Raw genomic sequence first — 25,682 nt, 5'->3', positions numbered from 1 at the left:
CGCTGTTCCCCAATAATTTTTTAAGGATACAGCACAGTTACTGGATGTAATTGATCTTAGCAGTAAGACCTAGAAATGGGAAGATACCTCAGATCACTGATGCGTGTTACTGTTCCCTAGGGTTCGGATCAGTGCTTGCCATCCCATTAGCATCTGGTAGAAAGTTTTCCAGTGGGCAGAAGTCCCTTGATTTATTTATTTTTATTTTTGATTTACTCTTTTTCCAAAGGTAGCATCTGGCATGGAAAACTTGGCTTCACACATTGATTTGAGAGTGGTGCACTGAAGTCCTAAATCAAGATCATGATTCAAGGATGAGTTTGGCAGTTTCTTGAAATAGTCTCTTGACCTCCTCTGTGTGTGTGTGTGTGTGTGTGTTTGGGGTGCAGGGAGCAGCGATTCCTTTTCCTCTTTTAGTGAAGAAGTAGGAGTTGACCCCATCCAGAACTGGTCACTGTTCTTACTGCATGATGATTTTTGGGTTTGTTTATTATCATTATTTGTAATTCATTGAGTAGCAAAGGGATCAGTTGACTGGTTGCCCATAAATTTTAAGGCTGATATTGAAGTTAGCCCAGGAAAAAAAAAAAAAAAAGAAGAAAGATAAACAGAAGGATTGAAATATAGATCATGGATTAGAGAAGATTCCTGTGAGAAATTCCCTTTCTTGCTGAATTACTGTGGCCTTGTAGCATTGATGATTTGCCTTTTCAAGTGTGTCTGTCCAGAACTCTTTGCCTGACAGGCTGACAGGAATTTCCCAGCTGAAACAGGAAGAATTAGGTTGGTTTTCTGCCCATCCACACAAGTCTAGGTCACACCCGTTGTAAGTTTCAAATGGATGCATTTCTCACAATATGTCTAACTAGTGAGACTTTCTTGGACAGTTTTTAATCCCCTGAGAGCCATATAGTTTTTTCCAACACTTGTAGGGTTTGATGCTCTGTTTGGGAAGCTGAATGTATGTAAGGAACTAGCAGGTACCTGTCAGCAGTCATGGCTAACCAAAAGAGAAATCATTAAAGCAAAATAGGTAACAATTCCTTCTGTCTGCAGGATGGTTGATCACCTGCTAACGACAGTATTCACTCTTTGGTAGTAATTGCAGTTCCTAAAGAAAGGAGTCAGCTAGGTTTTAGGTTTTTAAAATAATTACTATTTTTTAATTTTGTTTTTTAAACCAAGAGGTAATAGCAGAAGAAATTCTGAGGTGTTTACTTGCATCTCCCTATCAAGAAGGAATTTGCTTGTTACTCTATAGGGCAGTACTTATACTGTACTCTGACAGTAAAAGTAGTTCCTGTTTAATACAAGTCTCTGCTCTTTGTTGTTTCAGAGATGCAGATGGAGAGAAAATAGTAAATTCTACATTTCAATCTTGTAATCTAAATGATGGATTTTCTTCTACCTTACAGTAAAAAGTCCTACCTGTGTGTATTCTAGTCTATTTCAGGAAATTAAGAGAATCAAGTGCATGTAATAGGGAGGCCTAATAAACTTTCTGAGCAAAGGATCATTGAATGAAGTTTAGTTGCTATAGAAATTCATTTCATTAGCAGCAGTCAGGCACATACCAAAATATCTGACCCAAACCTCTCCTTCCATCTTCCTAAGGAACAGAGTTTAAATGGAATAGGTCTTGTGTCTTCTTACTGTTGTAGCAATCATACTATCCCTCTTTTCTTGAATAATCTGTCCTCTTTAAATACAAAAGAGTATGGGTGATGCATATGTCCTTTTCTGAAATTGCAAGTGTATGTGGGTGGAAGAAACAAAAATTATTTTCATGCTTCTGTTGTTATGAAGTCATTATTACATACTTGGTAAAATAGATCTTAGTAATATAAGCCGAATATTTCAAGTGGTGATCTAAATATGTTTGTAACACTTAAATGTTTTTAAATCACATAAAAAGTTTAATTGAAGCCTATGAAAGCCTGCTTGTGATTGTCCTGCTGATTGAGGAATGCCCAGTGATATTGTGAATGAGGCAAATCTGACAAGGCTTTTATTTATTTTTGTATTATGTTTCCCATACTTTGTTGAGGAGACAACTGTTTGATTTGCAGGTTATTTTTGTTGTGCTCGTATACCTTTTTCAATGTGCTGGGATGTCTGACTGAAAAAGAGTGGAGAACTAGTATACCAAATGGTTAATTCTTTAATTTGCTTGTGTATTCATGTAATTTTAGAGGGTGTTAATTTCTATGTATTGGTTTCAGGATCTTGGTCTTGAAATGGTTCTTGTGCCCATCAAAATTCTAATGAAGCTGCAGCTAGTGCAGAGTATATTTGCCCCACATCATATTTCTCTTTCTTAGCACATGCTGGGAGGGAAGAGAGGATGGGAACTGAGAGCCAAGTTCTGCTTGGTTGTGTTGGTATAAATTACAGAGGAGCCTTCTGGTCTAAGGTCAGGGTGAGTTTGTACTGGTCTAACTCAGAACAGAACACAGCTCCTAATCTGCGCATTGATTTAGACAGGGAATTTCAAAAGCTGTCAGAGCTATGCAGGTCCATGATTACCATTTGAAATCAATGGCCTTTATGGACATGCGTTTCTTTAAAGTAGCTTAGGACATCAAGTCTCTTCCCCCACTTAGATTTCAATTTTTGTGTACTGCTTGACAACTCTTCCCTGAAAACTGACTGCGTAACATTTTTCCATGAGCAAACTAAGTTTGCAATAAAGCTGCACTTTCAAAAATAAACTTCAGTTTGTATACAATTGAAATAGGAATCCCTCTGTCCTGTCTGCCACAGTGTTCTGAAATGGGCCACCACTCTTGCCTTTTCCTGGTTCACCTCTCATTTTTTCACTACCACCAATTTCATGGTTACATGGCTACCAAGCAGTTACGGGTCTTGATCTTAGCTTTACAAGGTGGATCATTCCAGGTGGGTTTACCTGTTGACTTCAGTGCATCAGTGTCTTGCTGTTGGATGCGAGAGATCTAATTGAGAGGTAGGTGTAGTCAGAGATATTTCACACCTCTTCCTCTGGGAAATCCTGCTGGCCTGGTTAAGGTGGTCCTCAAAGCTGTTATTTATGTGGTTCTCGAGTAGAATCCATGCTCCCTCACAAATGTTTTTGAGTATCAGCTCTTATAGCAATTAGCATTCTTGTCACCCCTTCACCAAAGAGCCAGTGTAGCAATTTCAGATGCTCAGTACCTGTTGTGCCCTTTATATGTTGACAAATGGAATAAGGCTAGTTGAACCTAAAAGCTAATTTCTTCACATAAGATCGGAGTTTCTGAAGAATGAAAAAAGTTAGACATAGAATAGGATATAATTTACATAATTTTGGCAATAATAACACCTCAGTCTCTGTACAAAAATACTTAACACAAGATGAATTTTGACAATGTACAGAGGCTTATCAGGAATAGCTTCGTGCTCTCCTGGTACATAAGGCATTCTTTAAGACATGCTTTGATGTTTCCTTTCACCTAGGAAGACCTTACACCAACTTTGAGGGGACCCATATGTACTTAGATACCTCAAAGTTGATTTGTTCTTTGGCTTCATCATTATGATGCATGAACTTTGTCTCCTCCTGCCTTCTAGTTCCTCCAGGTTCTTGCTTAGATCCCTTCTCGTTAGTAGCATGCTTCTCTCTATGGCTGAGCATAAAGGCTTTAAATTGATAATGCTGAGAGGTAGCACAGTTGCAGGTCTGCCTCAGGCACTGTGGAGAAAATGGCAATATCTAGATTTCCAGCTGAAAATGGGGATTTGCAGTTCTCATTTGGAAAGCACTGAAAGCCCTGAGAAGCTTATTGCCTGCTAGGCAAAAATCAGAGAAAAGAAATTGTCAAAGAGGAATTGTACCTAATAACAAAGAGAAGCCAAGGGTTTTTATTTTATTTTATTTTTTTATAAAAGGAAGATAAGTATTGAAAAAATAGGACATTCTGTTGTGAGATGCCACTGGCTTTAGGGCCACGGCTAAGGCAAAAGACCTAGGACTGAACCTGAAAACCAGTAGCCAAATTCAGTTTGATGCTTTGTCTTGCTGTAACCACATCTAAATACAGTCTGGGATTGAATCTGCTTGCCAAGAGAGTCCTGCAAAGGTGTACAATAAACAGGAGTTTTCTTCCCTGAGAAGCTGGCCCTGGTGGCTACTTATGCTGCTTCTGAGCTCCAGCTACCCCCTGAGCTCCTGCAGCCTTCTTGCTGCTGTGCATCCCTGTAGGCATTGTCAGGCCTCCAAGGGTATTTCTCCCTGTCATTGTGCTGCAGTGGGCTTAATCTACTCATGAATTCTCCAACACTATGAGCCTTTGGGCAGAGAGGAGGGAAAAATTTTGAGAAGAGCCAGCTACATGCAGTTAACCTTTCAAGATTTGTAGGGCACAAGATGGTGGCAGGAAATGCTTTCAGCCAACTAACAATAGAAAAGATACCTGCAGTGATCTTTGGCAGTGAGACATTTGTGTGGCTGTCCAGGCAGCTTCCCTGGTGGAACTGGGGTATTTTTTCTTTTGTATTTTTACATGTGAAGGAGTCCCCTGTGCAGACCTCTTGCAGGGTCCAGTGGTGGCAGAAATAGTGACTGAAGGAATAGTTTGGGGCTAGTGTGCTGGCTGGATCTTTAGGTCTTTCTCACCTTCTGATCACAAAGTCTTTTGGGTAACATTTAATGATGGGGATTTATGGGCTACTTATTGTACTTCCTTTATTTCCTTCCACTCTACATTCTTCATAATTCTTGCTTCTATTTTTTTCATTCTCAGACCCTCCTCCAATGTAAGTTATGCAAGCTGGTGAGTCTTCTGTGGTTCTGAGTGAATCTGACTGTAAAATGAAAAGGAGGAGAGATTTCTGCAATTCATAATGTATATTTGGATGCTAGAATGACAGTGCAATAGATCAAAGTGTTTCTCAGATCAGTGAGTAAGGAGATGTTTCATAGCATGCTAATATGTCATGAACTAGATGCTGAGGGTACAACATTGATCATGGAAGTGCACATGCTAGCAGTGAATATACAGGCATTTTTGGCAAGAATTTACCTTCTCAGAAGTTCCTCTTCTTTTGAGATGTGTATCAGTAGAAAGTCATAAATTAAAATTTAAATTACCCTTTCTTAACACGCTCAAGCCCAAATAAAAGTAAGAAGGGCTGGTGACAAAAATCTGTATTTGTGTTCACTAAACTTAAACTTGGACTTCAGGAGAGGTCTGGACATAAGAGACCTTAGTTCTTATCAGTAAAAGTTTCAGTCTTGTCTTTAAAACACTATTGTTGGGAAAGAAAAGTTTGGGGGAGGAGAATGAATTAGAAAAGATGCATCTTTAAACAGTTTTCTTACTTGTGTCTTCAGCCTCTTTTTTAAAAAAACCCTCAAACAGTAGTGACTATTTTCCCTTTGCTATCTGGTATGTCTTATGGTTGTTGACTTCTTTGCTTTCCCCTGTTTTACTCTGCTCCTTCTCTAGCTACTGTGGAATGAGGTAATGTAGTGGAAGCATGAAAGGACAAAGTGAGCATGGCTGTAAGTTGACAGCAGTAGTTGGAGAAGGCTTTCTTTATCTGTCTCCTTGAAGTAAGTGTTGGCACCTTTTCAGTCTACTCTAGGTAATAGACTTTGGTCTGGAAGTGAATAGGGTGAAACTTAGGCTTTTGACCATAAAACTGTACTTACTTGCTGTAGAAAAATGCATTCTTTCCACTCTTCCTCTTGCTAGTCCCCCAAACACACACACAGTGAGATGGCCAGAGTTAGCTGCGTGTCAACCACATAGGCATGTTGAACTTGGTGCAGTAATGCTAATGTTTAACCTGCTTTCTGTCGTTGTCAGCTGGTGCCCACGGAGATGAACTCTGGATAGGTAACGTTCCCAGATATCCTCTGGAAAACTTTAACTTTGGTGCAGATTGCTCTGATGTAGCTAACTGCGATGGCATTGGCTTCTACCTTGGAGTGGACTGATTTACCCTGAAATGACTCTCTAACCTGCGTCTTAAACAGTGTAGTTGGTTCTGGTGCAAATAGATTCATTCTGAAGTGATGGACATTTTTATTCTCATGCAAAATAGCTAGATCCTACTAGAAGGGGTTGAACCAGTTTCTCTGAACAGTGATGACCTTCACTGTACAGTTTTGGGTATGTCTCAGGGATTCCTTGTGGAAATAAGGGCAGTTAACAAAAAAACAAAAAAACAAACACAAAAACAAAAAAACAAACAAAAAAAAAAGAAAGGAAAAAAGAAAAAAAATGAAAAAAGAAAAAAGTAAATAGTTTTAAAAGTAAATAGTAATTTAAGGTAGAGCGTCACCTAAGTGAGAGCGCAAGAAGGAGAAATCTTTGTTCAGTTTTATAGTCAACAGTGTCTGGCTTACGGACTCTTTCTCTTCTCGGGGCTCTCATCTCAAGTTCAACATACAGAATCTTTTTCATCACGCTCAGCTTTAAACTTTTTATTTAAAGATACCCTTCCCCAATGAGCTTTCAGAATACTTATTGTAGATTTTAAGAGAAATGGTATATTAATTTATGCTATTAACATCACCTCATAAATTATAAGTTTTATACTAAAGCTGTATTGAGTGTAATGAATTATGTTGCATATGTGTTTTTAATAGCTATAAAATTATATACAAGCTTTTTTGGAAAAACAAACTAGTGAAGCACCTTTTTACACTGGATCTTTGCCGTGTCAAGGTGTACAGCTATTCTTTGCTACCTTGCAGATATCTATATCTATATATAGATATATATATAAATAAAATAAAATGGTATCCTGTATCAACAAGTATAGAACTCTTTTTAACCCTTATATTACTGTTCCTATAACTCTTTTTAAATTTTGAGTGTTACATTCTGCAATAATTTATCCGTGGTTTGTACCTATGATTAGAAATTTAGTTACAGGGTAAATAGATCAAATTTAAAAATCCAACTACTGTAGCTGGGAGTTGTGAATCAAGTTTGTAAGACCTTTTCTTTTTTTTAATGTATTTATTTCCAGTTAGCTCTGTGAGTTGGAATTTGAAAAGTTGGAACATTAGGAATCTACAGTGTCTTATTCAGGAATTTTCCCCTCCTTTCCTCACAAAGGAATTCCCACTGTGACTTATAAATAGAATTAGACTGCTTGTGTGCATGTATGTATTATATATACACACAAAAAATATGCATTGGGGGGGATGTATGTGCGATACGAATGTGTATATTGTATGTAGGTCATAGTTCTGTAAAGAGAAAAGTAGTCAAGAGGTGATGGAATGTATTGTAGAAATGTGATTATTTAGTAGGGGGTTGTTATGTCCTCACTGTTGTATAAATAACTGAAACTCTCTACTATATAATCTTCTGTTATAAGGCTAACTCTGATATCATGTCAATTTTACTGTTTTTCAAATGAGTTCCTTTGAGCCCTGTTTAAAATGCCATGAAAATACCAAGCTCCCAAAGACAGCCTTTAAATAAAACAAATGGGGGAGGAGGAGTGATGGAAGAAATTAGTTTTTCAGGACAAACTGAATGGGAAGGTTTGCATTCAGTGGGATGGAGAGGCGTGAGAATTGCTGTATCTTTTCAAATGAATACCCAAATCTCCTACGGTCTGATTTGGAAAATGTTGTCAATCAGTGTACTTGTGTTTTCCAATCAGATTGTGAGGGGTACTGTTTCTGCAGTGGTCTTTATTCCATAAAAGGATCTTGTCTTCAAAGCAGATTTTTTTTCTCTTCTAAGGATATTTGTGTACATCAATTTTGCCCCAAAATTGCTGTTGTGGGATTGCAGAACAAAATATGCATTCAGTCAAGGGAGTTTCATTTAGGCTGTGAAATTCTGATTTTGATTGTGACCACTTACCTTTTTTTCATAATTGGAGAAGGAAGATTTCTTTATGGGAGCTATCACTTGAAATTTTGAGAAGGCAGAAATATTCTTGCAGATTGGCTTACTCTTCATACTGTTCTATTTAGTTTGGAGAAAACAATCTAATTGTTATTTATTCATACAGTATCATTTTAAGTATGATGATCCTGGTGACTTTAAAAACCTTTTTAGAAAAACAGAGCTTCTAGTATTGAACAGAAATTTGAAATTTTTTGCAATTGTTTTTAATATTCTCCTCCATATCATGATGTTGATACTCCCCCAGGCATCCCTCCCCCTCTTCTTATCCCCAAAATTTTTTGCTGGCACATATGCATACAGACAAAAGGGTAGGGCGGTGGAAGTTGTCAGAGGCCTTTTCTTCTGCTTATTTGGTGGTAATGGGAATTAGGAGCATAGATCTTTATGCCTTTTTGGAGGAGAATAGACTCATTTTTTGTGCACACCTGTACAGAGAGATACATCTGTATGTGAGATAATGGTAGAATTTTGCTGAATGTGGAGTTGCCCTCATGATGTACAATAAATATGTATGAATGCAATAAATCTAAATCTATATATACATTCATACAGATTGATAGATGGAATATACCTTGTATCACACTCCTATACATTATCTATAACATGAGCGAGGGTGTGAGCTAAAGAGAGGGACTGTCCATGTAACATATGTGTAACAGGTAAGCACTTGTGCCAGACAAGTTGTTTTAGATTCTTCTGAGGGGTCTGGATGACTCAGAGACTGATCTGAGCTTGGCCACCATTGTTTTGTGTTACTTCAGCCCTTGCAGTGGAGTTTCTTTGCTACGTCTCTGCTTTTGTTTTATATTTAGTCTCGTTGAGGCCTTTTGCAAAATGCCAGCTTTTTCTGCTTCTCTGCTCCATTGCCTCTATTCCAGCTCCTCCTTGTCCCTGCATCTCTGCAGTTTCTCTTGCTAGCAGTAATCAGCTTTAATGGCCCAATCCAGCTCTGCTTATGCATGAAGGAATTCTCTTGGTGACTGAAGTGGTAGCTGAATTGGGCCCTGAGAACCTGCTTGAACTTATGCAAACTTCCCTAGCTTCAATTGTGATTCAGTAGGACTGTGATTGACTTGCAGATGAATACAAACTTTCCATGGAACCTGATGCAAAGCTTCCTAGCATATTGAAAGGTTAACCCAGCATTATATTGAAGTGGTCAAAATGAGAAAACTACACCTCCCAAATACTACCTTCTAATTTTCAACCTTAGGGAGGAAAAAGAAGTTTGATTTGTGTTTCCCATAACACAGGCACTAAGCAGAAGGCAGCCCTGTGCTCTGTTCTGAGCAAAGGGGTTGTCATCAAACATATCAAAAGAAACACAGTTTATTGCACTTCACCATAAAACATATTTTCAAATGGAGTGCGGAGTTGACCATTAACATGCTAGCACTTTGCATCTAATTGTGTATTGGGTGATCTTGCTTATGCAAGTAAATTATGGGCTTAAGTGTTTTATTTTCTGTTTTCTGGCTAAATGGAGCTTCTATATCCTTTTAGCAGAAAGCAGCTGTCAGCAACCTGCTCAGTCACATTGAAGTGCTGTGTAACTTAGGCTTCAGTTTCAGAGGAGAATGCTGCTCCAGTTCTGTCATCGAGCCATACTGGATTCCATGTTTTCAATATGGCTATGGCACAATTTTTCTTGGCCACAATTCAGCCATGGAATTTTGTCTTCTTTGCATTTCTGTTAGAAAAAGGTAACTGGTGTACTGTTCCATCTGAGCTTTCATGCAGTCATACACAACTTCTCTGATACATATGTTGGGGCGTGTGTATGGGTATGTCTGTGTACTGCGTGTGGATAATACAGATTGATATGCACACGCCTATTATGCTATTTCGGTTTATGTATGTGGAGAACGTACCTGTTGGTTGTCTCCTGATATTTACTCATGCATACCTATATTAAATATGTATATAGAGTGTAGATGTCCTGCATATACATATGTATATGTTATGATACTTGGTTGGCAATTTTTTTTGACACTTTTTTTGCAAATTGCTGTCCCTTATTACTTATTTTCACTGAATATAGAAGAAATGGAGAAATGTGTTATCAAAGTTTTATTTTAAAAAGGAGACTTTTAATTATCTAAAGCCATTTGTAATAGTCTTTTGAATTTTTTACTAGAAGGGTTGTTATTTTAAAAAGCAAAAGAAAAAAAAAGAAAAAAAAAAAAACCAAAAGCAAGCAGACAAGCCCTTATTCCCACCATCGTTTAGGTGAAAGAAATGGAAACACAAGTTTCTAAGTGTTTATTTCCTTCAGGTGTTTCTGAGGCATACAGTAATTGCATTCTGCCCCATCCCCCTTTTGTCCAATTATAATTAATGATTCATGATTTTCTTTTTCCCTCAATACTTTCATAAATTATTGTTCACCTCCTACATTCAATAGTACTTATATCACTAAGGAGATTTCATGTCCTTCTGTCCTTTTTAGGAGAAATGCCAGTGCATCACTATTGTGTTTCATTTTAACATACTTTGTGGAGGATGGATGTTTTAATTGAAGATGTCTGTAACCCGTCTAACTTATTTAATGTGAGAAGCCTTCATTGGAATCTATCGTCTGTTTGTTTCCAACAAGTTCAAGTTTCTGCAACTGTTTTTTTCACCAACACATTAAATAATTCCCTTCTTATTTTATGCCTGAGGTTTTAAAATTTGGGTTTGTTTTTTGGGGTTTTTTTCCCTCCAATTCCCAAAAATGTTTATCTACAAGTGGAGCAAAACAGATGTCAGAAGCTCAATCAATATCCTTTTTGCAGTTAAGGGTAAATATATTTATCCTAGACGTAATAAAAGAAGGTGGCAAATGGACAATCTGAAGTGCTTAGAGGGAATGCTCTCTCTTTTTAAGGCTGTCTCCGAGAAGTTTGTGTTTGGTGTCATTTTAAAGGTAGCTTGATCATGCTTTGATATCAGAAACAGCCTTGTAACAAAGAGCCTCATACACAGTTGTTCGGTCACTAGAGTTTAAAATGTAAACAAGTTGCAGTGGGAAAGCAAAGGTGAGGCAGTGTATTTTGAACCAGTGAATTGTAGCTTGCAAACGTACCTGATTTTGAAGTAACTGCATGGTAGCAAGGATTAGCAGTCTCTTACACCCCTTCCTTCTTCCCTCTCATCCCTGACACTTGTGTTCAGCATACCATACATTGGGAAAAATAAACAACTTCCTCCCGCAACGCTAATCTACTTAATGACTGCTTAAAGGGAACATACAAACGGGCACTGCCACGTCCCATCTCATGGTATTAGCTGGAAGACTGGCTAATACGCACAAACAGCCCAGCCCAGCTTGCTTCTGTGGATGTGTCGCTTTGGGAGAGTGTGTGTGGTGCATGGAGGTGCCCAAGAAGAAGGGTCCCTTCCTTCAGGGTCCCTGGCAGCAATGGCAACTCGCACCACTACTTCTAGTGCTGGAGGCTCACGGACAGCATTCCAGGGGCGGGGAGGAAAGCTTGTGTTTGTACTTTCCCTTTAAATAGGAAAGGTTGGCTCACATGTTCCTCATACTTCTCAATGAATGTACTGTATTACCATTAAAAAAAAAAAAATCAATTAAATGATAATAGATTGGTCTCCTTTTGTTATCTGGTCCTTGTTTAATTTGTTTAAGGGTTTTTGTATACAAAAGTTTACATTTTTATGTATATTTTTCTTGTGTAAAAACTGATGTAATATGTGTATAAAACACTGTATGTATTATCTGTATATAGTGTGACAAAATGATTTTCTTTCTTTCTTTTGGATGTATTAATAAATCTTGCTGTGAAGTAGCTGTGTTTACTATGATGAAACCCTCTTCTCCAAGCCATTTTGCCAAGTCCAGGATGTGTGGATATTGCCCAGGATGAAAGCTACTCCATACAGTGATTTTCTTTTTTCGCTTAGGACATATCGTAAGTACAGTTATTAAACTGTCCTTTGCTTAGATTGCTGTAGAGTCTGAGTCAGCTCTTGCTTATTCTCTGTTGCTTTCTAATGACATTAACTGATTAGTTTTGCAAACAACCCAGGGTCTTCAGTCTCAGTCCTGATTCTAATTATAGTGCTTTCTAGCTCTGGATCACTGGTCTGGAGACCAGGTCGTCTTCATCCTGTTTTCTGGTTTGAGGAAGTCTAATTTAAGGGGTATAGAATAGAATTTTCTCATGTATGTTGTTATGTTTTCTGAGATTTAAAAAATATATACCTGCTTCATCAACAAAACTAGTTAAGTTGGAGTTTGGCATTATTTGATGATTAGCATGTGGATGAGAAATGATGGTGCTGTGGGGCTCTGGTCAGCTCTCAGGCAGGCTTGCCAGGCCAAGGCATGGGTATGACCTACATTGGTCAGAAACTGGGAATCACCACCACCTTGTTCAGACACAGCTGCTGTTTGTGCCACCCTGCTGCAGCTGGTGCCAACAGGACTGCCGTGGCTGGCACTGCCCTTCCAGTGCCACAGTTGAACTCCTAGAGTGGCTTTTCCACAGTAGCCTGAAGGATGTCCTCTCTTTAGGCAGAACTACCCCTTGGACACTTCGCAATAAGCAGATGGCTGCTGCATCTCCCTCTCACCATTTGTTTTGTGAAGTCTTTCACCTCTGCTTTCTGTGGTTCCAGTGGTTTCTTGTGCTTCCAGTGGTGTTTGCTTTGCTTGTCTCCATCTCCAGTGTGTTTGAGGTTGTGACTCGTGGGGGAGCAGCTGTGTCGTTGGTGAAGCCATCTCCCAGGTTCTGTTTTTCATTAGCAGTCTTAATGACGTCCTGGTCATCGGAATAGCAGCCAGCAGAAATTGATGAGAAAGAGAGATTCAGTAATTTGACTTCTCTTTTAATGAACAGTGGCCCAGCTATTCTAGACAGCATAATTAGGGCAGCATTTCACAGTATTTGGTTGTAATTCAGGCCGAGGGGTAAGTAGTGTCAGTGACTGGTGTAGGCTTTCATGCCAACATGTGTTGCAAAGGTTTTGTGTCAGAGATTAAATTGTGCTTTAATACCTCGTGTTCCCAGGAGATGGCAGTACACTGGAAGTGTCGCATCCAGACCTTTATCAAGACAGAGTGATGACAGAAAAGAACAGATGCCTAAAGTCAACAAAAGGAGAGTGCAGCACTCAAAGTTCAGTGCAATATGGATCAAGAAAATCTACCCCGAGCTTGTCCTTTTTAGGGAATTATCAAGGTTATTGGCCTGTGGCAGTTGGACACTCTAGCGGTAAGAGAGATGAGAGAGTTCTGGGCTGTTACTGATGCAATTCTGACTGTGCATGTGGATATTATAAAGCTGATCCTTCAAAGTGCTCCACCTCAAGTAGCACTCAAAATGGCAAGAGGAGGAATTGATTCTTCTGGAGAAAATACTTAAGATCTGCTTTTAAGAGAACAGCAAGAGTAAGTTGCTGTTTGGTGTAATATTTGAGGCTGTAAACAGGACTAAGAAGGTGGAAGTTAGGAAAATGGGGGCTCTTCCCTGGGGATGACTCCCTGGCAGAAGCTGATGTGTCCGCTCTCGTCCTGAGTGGGATATTCCCCAACATGGACTTGATGAGAGATGGATTGAGACTCCTCTACTGACTAAGGCAGAGACTGACTGACCTGTGGGGTTTTGTCCCCGCTATTTTCATGAACAACACAGAAATGCTGCTCTTAGAAAATGATTACGTGGCTCTCAGTCTGAAACTTTACAAAAGTGACTGGTCATTGTTCTAGTCCCACATTTCAAAACAAAAATAGGTTTTGTTTGAAGTATCAATTCAGGAAGAATGTGGTACGTTTCTCTTTGTATTTTAATAGTCCTCTCAAGCTCCAACAGTAGCTTTTTAATAGCTGGCAATTATTTTCTCAGGAAAGCTCATTTAGTTTGTACTTGAAAAGCAAGTGACATTTTGTTACAAGAGCAAGTGTTGCTCTGGTATTCGTTGAAGCAATTGTAAGGAGAAACCTTCATTAAATTTTGGAGCTGACTTCCTGCAGAGGTGAAGAGGACCTCTCTCCCACCATAGTTACAGGCAGTTGTCCCATCTGCAGGAAATAATGGGGCCATCTTCAACAGTATCCTCTGGAGCCTATACCCCAAGCACAGGGCTGGTACTTTGAAGCTGAACTAGAGATACAGGATGCTTGTTTTAAGGGGCTGAGATGGGATTGTCATGTTTGCTGGCATGAGGTTCATCCCAGGAATGGCTAGCTTGTTTTATTATTATTGCTAATTGTGGAAAATGCCAGTGGAAAGTCTCGGTACCACTGAATCTAAGGAAAAAATTGAAGTATTGTGCTAGAAATGTCCCTGAAAGCCATCTTCGATACTCAGGTGAATTCTTGTGCTTCTGTAGGGTAACAGTGGTACAGAAGTTCTGTGTCTACATCCAGTACCTCCCTTGACAGATGTCTGTAGGACCAAGAGACTCAAGTCTTATTCACCACCCACATCTCATTTGTGATAGCAAACATCTCCTCCATAGTGTGGAGGAGAGTCCCGCAGCATAAACTCAGTCTGGCTCTGATTGTTTCTGCTCAGCTTGTGCACCAGCTTCTGCTTCCTGCCTGTTCAAAGTGTTTACTTTCATACTGTGCAACTCTGGTGGAAAAACCCCCTTGTAATCAGCCAGCCCCGGGGTACTCCTGCAAATCTGACTTGTGGGGCCCTACTGTGGTGCCTGCCAGGCAGCTGATGCTGGCTTGGCAGCTGATGCAGCCCTAAATGCTGTCACATTGAACAGTGAGTTTCACAGCTCCCTTGTGTTCAGCAAGCCCACGTTTCCTGGGAGGGTGTCGTGCACTTCAAACACTTTCAGCTTCCCCATTGCAACTGTGCTGGATGTAGTGATGGCCCTTTGCAGCAGAAGAGAAAGTGCTCTGGTGACAGGGAAGGGAGAGGGTCTTCCCAGCTACAGACCAGTGCCACGAGCCTGTGCTGTGACCCAGGGAGGGCAAAGGCTTGTGTCAGGAGCACAGCTGGCATCTGATACAGCATCCTCCCCTGTCTGTCTAGTCTTGCGTCAGAGTATCTACAGCATAACAGCACGCAGCTCATGCTAAAAAGAACTTCACAGATTAAAAAAATCCCATTTTTCCTAGGATTTTAAGTGTATTGAAACCTTTCTCCTCAAGCTGCAGCTTTCTTGCACCAAGGCTTTGCATGTGCTGAGTGGCAACACTCAGGAAAGAACGCATTGGGTCCAAACTCCAGCTGAAGGGGTAGCAACATCTCTTCCTCAGCCAACTTATGCCAAAGCATCAGCAAGAACAGAGAGGCTGATTTATGTCAGATCTGGGCCAGTACTCTGCCAAGGTTTGATTTCAAGCTGTGAGTCTCAGTTATAATACTGCCTCATTGGCAGAGCTGGTCCACATTTGTGCCAGTGGAATTTGTGCAGAACCAGTCCCTGAAATTGTTCACAGAATTACCCAAAGTGACTGCTGTTGCCATTTCCACATGGGACATGTGGTACATGGTTACAGCTTCCCTGTATCTCTCCATGGTGGTGCCAGTCCCTTTCAGGGTTAGGAGAACTGCCTGAGTCCCAGGACCATTAAAGTTCCTTCAACCAGTTTTGGGCAGGTCTTAAACCTTTGCTGGATTTTATTTTCCATTTGCAAGGGGAAAATGTTCTTTGCCATCTCCCCATTATGAAGAACCCAGCTGGATGGCTAAAGAGGTTTAAGGAGTGATTCTTTAAGTGCCCAAAAGGATATGGATGGGTGAAATCCAAGACACATAGGGTTCTTCTCTGCATGTTCCTGTTGCCTGTGGCTGCAGATATTTAAACTCACTGCCTGAACCAAGGGAGAAGTATTAGCATCAGCAGAGGATACCTCCTTAAATGTGCATTCTTCTATAATTTGTGCTTTCAGCAATTTGCATACATTTGCTATGGTTGCTTTAGTAAAGAGCTTTTTTTGTCCAGTTGAGTGTTCAAGTCAGTAAAGCCACTTGACTTATTTCTGAGAGCATGTGATTATTGGTTTTTTGTTGGTTTTTGTTTTATTTTGTTTTGTTTTTCCCCCCAACTAGTTTAATGCCTTGTTTAATTCTGCAGAATTAAATTTTTCTGTTTACCAACATTTGCTCAGTGGAGCCAGGCAGTTTCCTCTGTTAATAATCTCATTTTTACTTCTGTTCTCCCTTGGGTCCTACTGTTTAATATAGCTTTTAGGTTGTTTTTTCCTCCTCTTTTTTTTTTTTTTTTTTTTTTTTTCCCCAAGTGTTTTGCTCATTCTATACAATGTTTCTGTCTTGTCCTCTCCATCTCCTTTCCTCTCAGACTGCAACTAACATTGTTGCTGAAGAGATTCTGGTAAGCAAAATTAGATTCTTAGAACTCTGACTTGTTCCCTGTCAAAACTTATCCTCTTCACTCATCTCTTTTATCTGCCCAGGTATGAGACTTTGCTTGGCAGAGCTATTCCTAATATCCCTAATTATGAAATTAGAATCAGGCAAGGTCTCAGTTGGCCCTTTCAAAGGTGATGGGGATGAGGATGTTGACAAATAATCTTAGAAAAATTCAGTAAAGCTTCTGTGATATTTTGCTTGTCCTGGTAAGCTGGCTGCCTGTAGCAAATTTTCTGTGATGACATGCCAAAAAGATGATGTCTTTATCAGACACCATTTCCTATTAAAAATGCTTTAGAAGCTACCAGTCCTGCTCATCCTGGTTTGCTGTGATGTTGGCTACTGTCACACAGCCCTGTGCTATGGGGAGCCAAGTGTTTCACAGAGATCAGGCTGTGCCTCTTTGAATACTCCCTGGCTTTGGGCACACTTTGCCCACAGGCAGCACTGATGCCATCTGCCTTTGCCAGGTGACAGAGAACAAGGCTGCTGGGTGGCAGCTTAACTCTCAATTAATTGAATACTTACGGGCACTCTTTTCCTTTATTTCCCTGCAGTAACACAGGATATTTATCCACAAGCTTTCTATCTGTCTCTTCCTGCTTCTTGCTGGATTTTATGACTGGTGCTGTTAACCAGTGCCAAAATCCCCATTAGGCTGGTCTAAGCTGAGTATGAATGAGACAAACAATGCATAGATCTTCTAGTGACTCCAAATATAATCTAAACTGTACAGAAAATGATGGAGGATATAAGAAGAAAAGAGACAGTGACTCAATGTAACTCAATCTGTCCAGAATCAGTGAGTGACACAAAAAGCGTCTCTTTCAGTTTTCTTTCTGTTCTGGTGTCTGCATGCATTTTGGAAGTCCATCTCAGAGGCTGCCCATTGTCCCATGCACCTCAGCATCCCTGTGACACCTGGCAGCACAGCTGGCTTCACCATCCCCTTGTATGCTCTCTGCTCCATGTCTGCCCCCTTGCCTTTGTTCTGTCTTTGTGCTGCTCAGTGACTGTCTCTGGTGAACAAACTACAGATTTTGCTGTCTTAGATCCCACCTTATCCCAGTGGACCAAACTCTTGTTTGCAGTTCTCCAAAGCTCCAGTTTGCAGTCCATGCAACTGTGACAATTATTTTTAATTCTCTTGCTGCCTTATCAGGCCCCCAGCCCACATTACTTACCCTGTCCTATATGGGTGGCCATCCTGGTGTGAGACTTCCTGTCTGGAAAACTGGTGGGTTTTAAGCATCACATCCCATCTGTTGTTACACTCTGGTCCTGTAATTGAAATGCAGCCTGTGGTGCCAAATTCTTAAAATACATCAGAACTATAAAAGAAACTCCTCTTTTTGCTTTGGTCATCTCTAATGCCATAAGAACAAATCATTTCACAATTCAGCCTCGTTTTCTTTCTGCCTCTTGTTTTTTCACCAGCTGTTTGGGACTTGATTTGCAGTGGAAGATGGTGTTCAATAGAAGGGATGCACTAATGACAGCTAACAGCTTCAACCTCTTGCACTTGGAGTATTAAGTTTTATGGCATTCCCAGTGCTGTAAAACCAACACATGCTATTTTATTTTTCATTTTGGACATAATTCTGTTTATTTTTCTTCCAAGGTTTTATACTTAGATAAGCATTCTCAGAGTTCTTTGTTTACTCTGGGAAAATGGCTTGGCAAAGGAAAATATTACTATGTAAGACCTGCAATGTGAAATTGCTTATTTGCTGTAATTTTAATGTGAAAGATGCCAGACTGTTAACAATCAAGAATTAAGTTTTCTCCATTTATTGTCAAACATGTAATTTGCTAATTATTTACCTAGGGATTGTTCCTTGCTAATGGCCTATCTGACTGCATGACAACCTTTTAACAATCCTACTGTCATGATCTGTGCAGGAGAGAAATGCTGTTCTTCAGGGTGGAGGTGCAGAATGAAGGCATTGGTGCTCTCCTCTCCTGTCACCCCACCAGCAAGTGGTGGAGCAGAGCCCTGGTGTCTCAAAGGAAATAATCTGACATTAGCAGTGTTATCTGCAGAGGTATGTTTGCCCCAGCTGCAGGGCAGGGCCCGGGGGACCAGTGCCTGCTGAGCTGCTCTCCAGGTGGGAGCAGCCTGCTTGTGCCCGCAAAAAACGTGCAGTGGTGGAAGAGTGCAGAGTGCTGTCATCACAGATTCTGGTACAGCTAAGGCAGGACTGTAGGATATTCTTGTTTGAGATTCAGTGAATGAGCCTTGCTGGCAGGGGCTCTCCTGCTTAGTCCTTCCATGCCTGAACTACACCCAAATGGAGCTGTGTCCTCCAGATCAGACCTGTGCCAGTCTGACAGCGCTGTTTGAAGTGGTCCCAGCAAGTGTGTGGGTTGTGCTGTACATGGTGCTGGGCCCTGGAAGAAGCAAATAATGAGAAACCATGGCCATGGGCAGGGCAAAGGTGCTGCTGTTTGACACAGAGGGGGACTAGACTTGCTTGGTCCATCATCTTTAGATTTGCATTTCTGCTTTCATTTCATTGCCCAAACACTGTAAGGAGCAGCAGACCATTGTAGAAGTTTTTTTGGTTTTTTTTTAATATAAGTGTAGCCTGAGTTTTTAATAATCAACCCAAGGTAGTTCCAGTCCTGTGCTGGGTTTATTCCAGAGTGGCCATGACAGAGCTGCCAGGTAGCATCTGGTGGCGATGACTGTGACTGTGTGTGTGACCTGTAGAGCTGGGGATGCTGACAAGCACGACAGGGCTCTCAGTTCCAATTGTTCTTTTCAAACCAAGAAATTACATCCTGCAATGTGTGGCATAGTCTGTGCAGAAGCTCACATGTGAGCAGAATCAATGCTTCCCAAGTGATGTGAGATAAGGGAGAGCATGGGGAAGTGGAATATCTTTATTACTTTTTTCAAGGGAAGATTATTTTTCACTTTTCATTTCCTCTTGCATTTCCTTTCTGTATTTGAGCTTTAACATTAAATTTGATTCTGTCTTTATAACATTCAGGTGAGGACTTACATTTTTCATCAGGATTGTCTCTCTTGTTTTCAGAACTTGAAGTCCCAAACAATATGAAGCAGTCACAGCCGTGTATGCATCTGGAGTCCTTTCATCTGCTCCAAAGAGGCACTTTGCTTTTTACTTATTCACTCTCATTACTTAATTTCCTAAAGAGGCTGCAGCTCTTCAATGCCTGAGTATGTATGTCAAAACGTCCCACTAGGCTCTTCCACTATGTGAAACAGTATATCCCGTTTCCAGAGCTGAGGAAATACATTCCCTTCATTTTAGCTAATTACTCTTTAATAAATTGGTTTTTTTCAATTATCCTGACAACCTTGGTTTTGACAGCTCCAGACTCACTGGGTGAAGCTCCTGCACCTCTGCAAACACCTTTTTTCCTTGAGACTTCTCTACCATCTATCATATCTTTCCTAGGAAGGACTTTTATTTGGGGCTTTTCTTATGTCTGCAACCGAAGGCTGGGTGTCACCACACAAAACACCAATTGTGAGGTTTTAAAATACACCTGGTTTACAGGCCCCTCTCTGAAAGGTAACGTGTGGCTTTGCAGGCTTATGCCAATCTCCACAGGTGAGCTTGTACTACCTGCCCTGTCCTGTGCTAATGTAATTTCTATGGCCAAGTTTTATTAAAAAAGTCATCACTTGCATTGTCTGAAATAGGAGCTTAAAGGAAGCATTACAAAAGATAAACTACCAGGAGCACTGCTCAGCACTTTATAATCTGAGAGTCACTTAACCTATCTGCAGGAAAACCCACAGATTGTCTTGCAGGGAGCTGTTTAGGAGAGCTTTCACTTACGACCAGATACAGATGAGACCAAACTCCAGTGTCTGAACACTGTTCTCCTTCCTCCTCTGCACTATTATTGGGCATGTAGGAAGATGGGCTTCCCCTTTCCCTCATGCTCCTGAGCCTCCTCCACGTTAGCAGCTGGATGAGCGAGCACAGCCCCCACTATGCTGGTTTGCTCAGAAACTTTTCCCCAGCACTTCATGGTGTCCTCTGAGGTCCTCTTATGAGGCTCAGGTCCAGGGGGAGAGTGGTTCCGTGCTCAGACACTTGGTCATCCTGTGGCTAAACCAGAAATGTCCTGTGTTCCTGCACAGGCTTCTTGATGCTGTAGGCTGCTAACTGCACCTTCCTACCTCTTGGGAATATCTTAAAGAGGAAGCAAGGAAGCATGTGACTGTGAGGTGTTGCCATGCCATGTGATGGAGGAGGCAGCAAAGACTGAAATCCAGACCACTTCATAAGAAGAAAATACTATACCAACACGAGGGACGATATATTTATACTTAATGAAAACCCTGCATTTGAATCCTAGATATTACTAAACCATCTTTTTCCCCCAAACTGCTTTACTTCACCTGCACAAAAGTCATGACTGCCATCCATCCCACGTCTTCTAGGGGCTGTCCTGATGCAGCCAGTCATCTGTCTGCTGCAGAAATCCCACTTGCAAGCTGAGTGATCCTCCTTGGTTTCAGTTTCCATCAGCTCTAGGTGAGTTCCAGCACATGACTCCCCCCAGCCTCCTTTGGAAAGTAAGAGGCTCCTGGCTCTTTCTTTTCACCATATCTCACCAAGAATTGCATGCTTTACAGTAAAGTTTCCACTTCCTTCACCAGCCCTTTGCTGGTGACACTGGGTAAGATGCATTAATTTGCTGGGGACCTGCAGACAATGTTGATGCTACTCCTTTCCTAACCGCTGCTCTGAACATGTATCTCATTTTAAGGTGTAATGAACCTCTCTAAGTTTTTCCTTGTCTCATCTTCCACTCTGAACATTTTTTTGGCAGTTACCCATGACAGTCTGATGGGAAAGAAGCTTTACTAGAAGAGTGTATCACTTGCTGGTAATTTTTTCCTCTTTTGTGATGAAAAAGCTCCTGTTGGGTATTTATCACCTGGGCTCTTCTTCAGGAGAGAGAACAGGCTGGTTGGCAGCAGCTTCCACACTAACAGTCTGTCAAGTAAATGGGTCTCATGGTCCTTTTAGGGACACAGGAACTGTGCCTGCCTGGCTCTACAGGTGACAACAGCTGCCCTGTCCTGCTGGGATGGCTCTTCTGCAGGTTCATCAGCTTGCCTGAGTTTGATTCTGGGTTTTGTAGCTGTTCTGTTACTGATTTTAAGGCAGCCTCAAAACTGCAGGTGTGCTCTCCTGTTGATAACTCTTTTGCCACCAGATACCAAACTGTGGGGAAAATTAATGGCACCTGCAAATTCTGTGCACTTAAATACTGAGATGCTGCATTTGCAAGTACAATGAGGTATTTTGGTGTCTGAAGCCTGTGCCTCATGTATCTGCATATCTTAAACATGTAAACAGCTGGAATTTGCTTGGTTTGCAGGCAGGCAGGCAGACAGGCTGGTGTGGCTGTGCACAGCGTGGTGGGGATGGCTCCTCAGCATGTCCAGTGGCACGCATAGTTGCCAAAACAGCAGCTCCTGCTCTCCCCCTGTCCTCCAGTGGCTTTGGGAACACCTCTCTATGGGTCTCTTCAGCACACCTGATTACTGCTGAGGACTCGTGCTCACCTTGAACCTCACTCCAGGGTATTCTAGCCCAGTTGAGACGCTGTACCAGAGCCAGAAGGGGAGATTTAGGCCCAGGGGACCTACCTGGCCCTCGCTGAGCCCAGAACAGCCTTGGTCACTTATGAAGAGGACCCATGTGCCCTCAGCCAAGGGTGCAATTTTCTGGAGCCCACAAGGGCTACATTGCCTGGGCTTTGCAGAAGGGCAGTGTGTGCGTGGTGTGCAAGCAGTTAAATCAAGCAGGGATGTGCTGTGCACTCCCCTCCCTGTTGTTTCCCTCCAGCTAATCTCAAGTCATTTTGAAAGCTCACATTTTGATCTCACTGTACACAGAAAACATAACAGCTCCAAACCCCCATTCTGACAGCACACAGGAAGGCCATTGCTGTGCTCTGTCAGCACACATGGCTTTCTGTCATGTTCTGGGGCTCTGGTCAGCAGGCAGAGCTCTCCTACAATGCTCCCAGGCTGCCAGATGCTCAAGCAACTCCAACACCCTCACATCCCACCCAGTGGGATGTCACACTAGGGGAATACAGATGGAGTTTGCTCCCTGGACCTATGTGCCCCTCAGAGACAGGCAGTGACAACAGGAGCTTCAGCAGTGGGCCAGGGCAGGGGTGCGTGGCTGGCCAAGGCATCAGATTATCCCAGTCTTGCCCATGGCAGCCCTGAGATACTGCCTATGGGGCTGTTGGGGTGGGGCCCAGGAGGCCTTCTTGGGGAAATAGAAACATTGCTCTTAGGAAACAAAATTATATGTAGGCACCTCAGCTGCCAGATTGCTTTGTGGGTGAGTGGCAATGCTCATGGTACTGACCTATCTCTTGGGCTCTCTGCTGCCCAGCCAGGAGCCAGAAGTCCCAGGGACACATGGAGTACAACACATGGCAAATCGTTATTTTAATTCTAACATTCAATTGCAGGAGCAGCTGCCTGTCCCCCAAGCTCCTGTGCCCTCCATCCCATAGGGGTACAGCTGAAGAAGTGCTTGCAGTTCCTCCTGCATCTGAGGCTGTCTGGCTTCTGAGCAGATCAACCCTCTGCCTGGCCAGGGGATGTCAGCTGCCTTCCTTTGCCTGCCCACGTCTCTTCACCTCTCAGAAAGGGCCGAGGCTGCCACCTCCTCATAGTCCAGCTGTGGGCAGTGCTGTGCAAGGCTGGCATTCATGGCTTCAGCTCGTCCCTTGCACTGGATAAGAAGGAGATGTATTTCCAAAGCTGAATTGCTGAGGAAACATCAGGTTGAGCATGCAGGTGGGACAGGCAGAGCGAGCTGCCGTGGGGGCTGTTGCTCCGCAGGACAGACGGATGATGTGAAGTCATTAGACAGGCGAGTGAGCTGTGTCAAATAGAGCAGAACTGCCTGCAAATGCAAAAAAATCAAGGTTGTCAGGGAAAGCAGGAATAGAGAAGGGATAAAGAACTCAGCATTAACCTCCTCTTGGGAAGAGTGTCAGGGCAATAATAACTTGCCAGGGCTTTGATTTCTGGTGAATGCCTACAATGTAAGTGATTTGTTCACTGCTGGTGGAAGATTTTGTTGTGGGTAAAGAGACCAGGGGAAGCAGCCCACGCTGATAGGCTCTCTCCAGATAAGGAACATATTTGATAACTAATAAGGAACATTTGATAATGTGGCATCTCTGCCTTCTGAGTGGGGAGAGCTTGTGGACTGCTCTGCACAGGCAATTCAGTCCAGCTGGCAGTATGCAGGGTCCTTTATTACTGAATCTTATGATTACTGTAATTTTTGTTATTATGATTAGTGCTATTTGTTATTACAGACACCTGCCAAGACACGCATGCCGTTTTTTCTGCCTTCTTAAATGCCAGTACCTAGTTTGTTCACTGTGAATCTGTGGACACATATTTGAGTAAGCCACAGCTTCCCCTGCCAGAGTGCCAATGTGGGGGCCTTTATAAGGGATTTCTCAGAATGAACTGAGCCAGTGTGTTGTAGGGTGTGTGTGTGCATCCATGAAACAGACTGTCATTTTTTTACCTGTCTTGCCCTTTTCTCCATAAGGCAATGTCCTAATAAAATCAAGCTTCAATACATGGAGAAATGTGTTTCTCCATATGCTTTTATATGTCCAAGGCTTGGTGTTTCACAGGGCTGCAGGCTGTGTTCTTTTGAGTCAAGTTCTTGATACAACCTGGGAAAGTCAGAACTAAAAGACTTTAAAGTGGTGATGTTTTCAGGTGCAGAAAAGCTGGCTAAGACCATTTGGTATCCTTTGTATGAACTTGTGCCCTGGAGCATCGAATGCGATTTGGGAATCAGGTGCCCAACGCTATTCCTAGAGAGGGTCAGAGCCGACCCCGCTGCAACAGGTGGGCAGCCAGGGCACAGGCAGGAAGCTTTTGCTGGCAAAGCTTTTGCAGACCCTGACTTACAATTTATTCTGGTTTTTCTGGCAGAAGAGGTGGGTGATGTCTGGACTCATTTGATTCGCCGGGTGGAAACAGCCAACCACGGTGTTGGAGTCGGCAGTGCCTGAGGTCTGTGTGCCAGCACAGCACAGCACCCTGCTGGCTTGGCCATCAGCCCTCCCTGAACCTTTCCAGGTGCAGGTGGCACCAGCTCTGAAACACAGCAGGCACCACGATGGCAGGGGAACCGCAGGAAAGCCTGGGTCACTGATGAGGCTGTTAGCGCTCTCTCAGTCCTTTCATGTACAAGTCCTTACGAGAAGACACTGGCTTAATCTCAGCTCAACTGGAAAAATGCCGATAACTGGAAATGTCATCAGCTGCCTGTGGGCCAGGCTGGCCCTGAGCTGATAAGGAGCAATGTAAAATAAAAATGTCAACGCAAAGCTGGAGAAACACAGAGGGTGGTTGCAACTCTTCTCCATCCTGTAGGAAGCAGGGACCCTCTGTTACCTTCTAGGAGCTGAACTTTCCCTAAAGCCTCAGTGACAAACTCTGCTCTTCCTTAGAAAAGAAAAGTGGCTGCTCTCAATGCTGCAGAGAAAAAACTGAACTCTTGCCCCATTTACTTAAATAAAGAGGGTAAATAAACTTCTGTTGCTTTCTTTAATTTTTTAAGGGAAAATCTCATGATGTTCTGTGCTGCAACCTTGTTTTCTTTAAGCACTGAAATGGTGGGGGAAGGAGACCCAGCCAGGAGAAGGGCTGATCCACCTCCCTCTCATCTGAAGTATGGGCTTCAAACACCAGCTGGACACTAGGTTTGGGCAGCAGCTCCCCTCACCTCGTGCCAAATGTGCTCTCACGACTTCACAAGAACACCAAATACTGTGCCCTTTGGTCAAAAAGCAATGATAGAAGTGACTATCTAACCTCCTCTCTTTGGTGGGAGGGATGTGTTAATTCTCCATGGAGAATGGGGTGCACAGCTCAAACCTTGTGACTTCTGGAGCAGAGCAGTGTCTGAAAATGTCACCTAGGCCTTGAATCTGCCTGCATTCCTTCTCCAAGTTTACAGAGAAAATAAAATCGAAAATATCTAGTGAACTATACTTGAACAGCCAGCAGATTATAAGTAACTTACTCATAAAAGCAACCTGTGAACTTTTCCATGAGTTAGTGAAGAATCTTTGAGAGAAAGAGCCAGAGAGAAGAGATGCAAAGAGTGATTTAGAAAGCCAGCAGCTGTTATCGGTAAAGCACTGGGGTTTAGAAAGGGGGAGAAGATGCAAACATTCCTCACCCCACCGAATTCCTTGGCTAAACTTCTCACCGTGGGATGTGCTTGCTCTGCCCCAGGTACAGCAGCCATCCGAGTTGATGTTATCGTACCTTGGCACACCAGCCCCGGTGCCAGCTCTGCCCGGGAAGGCCCTACGGGATGCAGATCAGCCCGGCGTGATATTCGTGGGTGATTCTTTTTCTGGGGCCGCGTGTGCAGCGGGGGGATAGCCCCTTGCCACCGAA

The 25,682-nt window shown here is 42.3% G+C and overlaps 1 protein-coding gene across 6 annotated transcripts in view; it reads left to right on the top strand.

Moving 5' to 3' along the window:
- INO80D (INO80 complex subunit D) overlaps positions 1-25,682 on the top strand; it is a 93,724-nt gene that overhangs the window by 36,987 nt on the left and 31,055 nt on the right. For 2 of the 6 annotated variants that reach the window (XM_088058498.1, XM_014249317.2), the window contains one exon: positions 230-11,851. The exons of 1 other annotated variant lie outside the window; for it this stretch is intronic. The gene's annotated coding sequence lies outside the window, so the exon portion shown is untranslated. Of the gene's footprint in view, positions 1-229; positions 11,852-25,682 lie in introns of those variants that run through there. 3 more of the 6 variants (XR_015773054.1, XM_088058497.1, XM_005519879.3) reach the window with 3 other exon arrangements.

This window comes from Pseudopodoces humilis, chromosome 8 (assembly GCF_049639895.1).
Source record: "Pseudopodoces humilis isolate 2021_Gansu_Grassland_sample_001 chromosome 8, ASM4963989v1, whole genome shotgun sequence".
NCBI classification, from domain to species: domain Eukaryota; kingdom Metazoa; phylum Chordata; class Aves; order Passeriformes; family Paridae; genus Pseudopodoces; species Pseudopodoces humilis.
The sequence above is the reverse complement of the archived record's forward strand: the minus strand, read 5'-3'. Positions and strand labels throughout refer to the sequence as shown.